The following is a 5,108-nucleotide window of genomic DNA, read 5'->3' as shown; positions in this document are numbered from 1 at the left end:
TTGCTTTTACTAGAATTTACTGAGACTGATGATCATTTTAAAAGGACCACTTGCCTTAATTTTATCTTGCCTTCTGTTTTTGTTGAGAACCTTGCATGCCTTAAGTCAAAACTCTAAGGTTGGCAAAGAGAACAGGCAAAAAACCCCTAATTAGATGGTTAAAGCTGAAAAAAAAAAATTCTGTGATAGGGCTTAAATACTTGTAAGATATACAACTATAGTGAATACTGGCCTGGCCCTGCAATTACTGAAGTCAGCGTGAGTTTCCATTCTATTATCTGAGTGAGAACAGAATCAGAGCCAGTGTAGAGGGCTCTTTATAACAGCCGTACAGACTTATAGCTTTATTAAATGGAATGGATGCAAAGTCCAAATGGTCTTAAAAAATTAGTTTTAAAATTAGCTTTCAGATATAAAGTAAGCTAGCATATTAATAATTGCACTATGTTATTGGATGACTCTCAGTGTCATAGAGCAACAGATTGAGTTGATAATGGTCTGAAAAGTAGTCTATGTGTCCTGAATTCACTTAAGCTTGTTAAATTGGTTTGGCTCCAGTAAAAACCAACAGAGCCTTCTATCAATACGTGGACTAAACCTTTGTTTTGACCTCCTCAATTCCTAACTATGTAACCTCTGAGGAACAAAAAAGAAAAACAAAAAAAAAAAAGGAAAAATAGTATATACTTTAAATAAGTAAACACCACCCAGAAAGCTCACTGACTGCCACTGCAGAAGTTTACCACTTTTGAGAAGGATAACTAGACATCTCAGTTGCAGTGAAGCAGCCTTGAGTCTTCCTCTTTTTTGTCTTTACTGAAGTATAAGCAAGGAAAATTGTCCTTTAAATCTGTCTACTGATGCCTTCAACAGCACTCCCCCATGGGCTGATGAGCTGCTCTCTGCCTATCAGTTGTTCCTTTTTGAGAATCCATGACCATTACTCCTGCTGAGAATAACGAATGATGATTTATTTCAAGTGTACACAGCCACTGGGGAACAGAAACTAAAGGAAGTAGCTGCCATAGAACCTGTTTGTTTCTCATTAAAAGTCGATTTGCTGGACTACTTCTCAAAAGCCACTTTAAATGATTCTGAAAGAACTGTCTTAAAATATCAAAGAAGTATTAGAAGTCAATGGCTATGAGCTGTTTGCACAAAGAACAATGTTCCTGCTTCTATACCATTTACTGTCACTGTACAGACTCCCTCTAAATGATGATCCATGGACCAGCAAAGTCATGACTCTCTTTATGTACCTGTGCCATGCTCTTAGATCTCTGTACACCTTTAGTCCTACATGGTGTCATGGTTTAACCCCAGCCAGCAACTAAGCACCACACAGCCATTTGCTCCCCCCTCCCTCCTCCCCGTGGGATGAGGAGGAGAATCAGGAAAAAAAAAATAAAACTCATGGGTTGAGATAAGAACAGTTTAATAACTAAATTTTTTTTAAATATATAAAAATAATACAAATGTAAAACCAATAATAATAATAATAGTAATGAAAAGGAATATAACAAAAAGAGACAAATTAGACCCATGAAAAGACAATTGATGCACAATGCAATTGCTCACCACCCACTGACTGATGCCCAAGCAGTGATCTGCCCCTCCTGGCCAACTCCCCCCAGTTTATATACTGAGCATGACGTTCTGTGGTATGGAGTATCCCTTTGGCTAGTTCAGGTCAGCTGTCCTGGCCATGCTCCCTCCCAGCTTCTTGTACACCTGCTTGCTGGCACAGCATGGGAAACTGAAAAATCCCTAACTCAGGATAAGCGCTACTTAGCAACAAGTAAAACATCAGTGTGTTATCAACATTATTCTCACACTAAATCCAGAATGCACTGTACCAGTTACTAGGAAGAAAACTAACTCTATCCCAGCTGAAAGCCAGACATATGGGAACAGTGTCCTGACCACAGGAGTCTGGCAAACCTGGCCCTTCAACACAGGGTGCAGAGGCCTGGTGGAAGTTCCTTGCACTATCATCTCATCTCTCCTCAGGATTTTCCCATAAGAGTATAGCACAACTTTTTTTGTTATTTTTTTTAACTAAGCAGTCAGGAAGAAAACAGCAAACATGAAACAATGAATTGCGGTGAGAGGGATACGCCATACTGTTTCTGTATTTTCTCCACTGACAAAGTACTAGTCTCCTTATTATTCAGAGCAAGATACTGACTACAACCATGCTAAGATGTGAAGTGTAGAATCATGAACAGTATTATTAAAGCTAGCTCTAATCAAGCTTATATGTCTACACAGCAGACACCAAGTAAAATCTACCCAGGGTTCAACTTAGTGCTGCATTAAATCGTATAGACCCTCATATATCTATGTATCCTACAAAAGAAAGACTAAAGCCAGATTGTGTCACTTAACCAGCCCCAGTACTCAAAGGAGTCCCACTGGGAAACTACTTCCCTTATGAATTTTCGTTGCTCATACTTTACTGCTACATAGTTGGGCACGCATCCATTATCTGAACAAATGTGCAAAGCTTTGTGTTGGAATAGATGTAAAGAAATCAATAGCTGTTTGCACCAACCACAAATGCTGTGGCTCTCCCACTCATATTAGCCTGAGGAAAGTAGGATCTGAGAGCACACCAAATCCAGTTATCCACCGTGGGTGGATACCGTGGGGTATGAGGTTTGGGGTATGAGCCCATAAAGATGCAGATCTTTCTCCAAACTCTGGCATTGCTCTGTGTTTTCTTGTAATGTGGTACTGGCCAGGCAGCATTAAATTGTTTGGCTGGATAATGGCTCAATGGTTGCCCGATAAGTTTTGAAGGAGTAGGCAGGGCAAATGCTTCCCAGTGTATGTATTAAAAACAGTTATGGTTTTCAGAATTTAAGGTCTGCATTCTAATGAATTGTTCAAAATAATGAGAAATAAATTTGCTTTGACATCACCTGAAACTCATCTCTTTCAAAGCTTGCCCTAACAGCAAATTTTCCAGAGGTTATTTTTTATTATCATCAGTTTCAGTTTAAATTGTGCCACAGGCGTTACTGGCTTCAGTGTGAAATAGTTCCTTTAAATAGGTATGATCCAAAGGGAAAATGAGTTCTTAGATGTTTTCTTGTTAAAGCTGGCTGATCAAATCACTTCTGGTATGCTAATGGTTCCAAAAGCTGTCATGTTACTTCTGTTAATTTAGGAGTCCCTGTACTAGTAAAGATATTTGCATAATAGCAACCATTTGCAATAATTGTATTTTATGGAAAAAATATTTTCTGAGTCTGTACTATAGAACCAAATTCACTGAGCACTCCCTTTTTTGGAAATACCTTCATTTTTTCCCCAAGTTTCCAAGATTACTTTTGCATGCTTAGATAGAGTAGATGAGCAATGTAGCCTACCCTCACAACAGAAGCTGTGACAGTATCTGCCTTTGTCACTTACCCTAAAATGATTGGTGTTGCTTGAATTAGTGCTGATGCTAGAGGGAAAAGATTCCTCTTTTTCCTCCCCCGTCTTTCCTCAAAATACGAAGACTATGGCTGAGTGTTAGTGAAGAAAATGGCCGAGGGCACCATAGGCTCCAAAGGTCAGGAAGACATCTGAGACTGTTAGGGCAAAGCTGCCGGTCCTAGAGAACTTCAGTTATGGGTTTTTCAGCATGGTGCTTTGTTGAAAAGAGACCTGTAGAGATGGGGAAAGAGTCATACCAATGAATTATTATTCTGTACCTCTTTCTCTTTTTTCCTGCCCCTACACACCAATCCTGAAATGGCTGGAGCATACCAAGAATGTATCTCTTTTGAAGCCTAGGAGCTCTAGTTTCCTATAATCTCAACAGCTTTTGTGTGCTGCTGAACGTCCAGCTGTGTCTCCCTCAGCCATTTGCTTTATGGTAGATGTCGTAGTTGAATTGAAAATCCATGTCTTTGCGGGGGGGGGGCTTGTCTTTCCTGTGTGAAACTTCATGGGTAGGACGGAGGGGAATGGTGGTTTAGTTTGGTTTGGTCAGGATCCATGTGTCCATATTCTTGCACCATCAGAGTATTCCATTAGTAGAAAAGGGCCATCATTTATTGAAAATGTGCATAAAAGCAGGCAAGCAACGGTTGTCTGACATGATGTATATGCAATTAGAACAGATTTTGTCTCAAAAGAGTCTAATTACTATTATAATCAGTCAATAAATGTTCTGCTGATGCAGCAGAGTCAAAATTCATTTGACAAAATGAAGAACAACTCTGTCTATAGAGTCAAATGATTGATTTCAAGGGACAAGTTTAAAAAAAACCAAAACACTATTCACTGAAAGTGGAGGTGTCATACTCGGACTTGAGCCTCAGTGCTTTGGGTCTAATTTCAATTATTATTTCAACTTGTTTGAAGCTCACTGAGCTATTTTAGGTTTATGGTGGTATAAACTTTGAAGTAGTTAACTTTGCTGCCCAGATTAATTTTAAATCCTAGTTGATTTAAATTGACACCATTCACATGAAAGATAATCTGAAAGGCTACTTATGTACTGTTTATGTCATGTACTTCTATTACAACGTTCCAATCTGTCATCATCTGTTGGGCTCCTATTTTGTGGTCAGACATACGTCGTTGGACCACCTTTTCCTAACACTGGGGGTTTTTTTTATCCAAAACGGCAGGTTTAATTCCACGTGCAGTCTAATTCTGTGCGCTGTCATGCTCCTTATCCCTTTCATCGGCACTCTTGATAGCGAGGGAACGTCCCGTACGCAGAGGCGGCTTCAGGCAGGCTCTTCAGCCCGGGTACGGCTGGCTGTCCCTGCCACGCGTGGAAGCGTGGCACAGACCTGCTGCTTCGGCGGTGCCCGGCGCTGGCAGCGCCCCTGGGACACAGCCTCTGTGGGGTCCTCCCTCAGACGGACACCCACCCGCGTCCCATCTTTCCCCTGCTTTCTGGCCGCGTCCCCCGGAGGCAGCTTATAAATAAGGGCTGGGTACACCCCCCGCATCTCCCCAAAGATAGGCTGCGGGAGAGACGACCCCCTTCGCTCAGGGGTGGGCAGGAGGCGGTGCGGCCCCGCCGCGGCCCCGCTGCCGGGAGCCCTCCCGCTCCCCCCCCCCAGCCCGGATGCGCGTCGCGGCTCCCCCGGGTGTATGGG

The sequence above is a fragment of the Haliaeetus leucocephalus genome, unplaced genomic scaffold (assembly GCF_000737465.1).
Source record: "Haliaeetus leucocephalus isolate CR32 unplaced genomic scaffold, Haliaeetus_leucocephalus-4.0 Scaffold0, whole genome shotgun sequence".
NCBI lineage: Eukaryota > Metazoa > Chordata > Aves > Accipitriformes > Accipitridae > Haliaeetus > Haliaeetus leucocephalus.
This window is presented reverse-complemented; position numbering follows the sequence as displayed.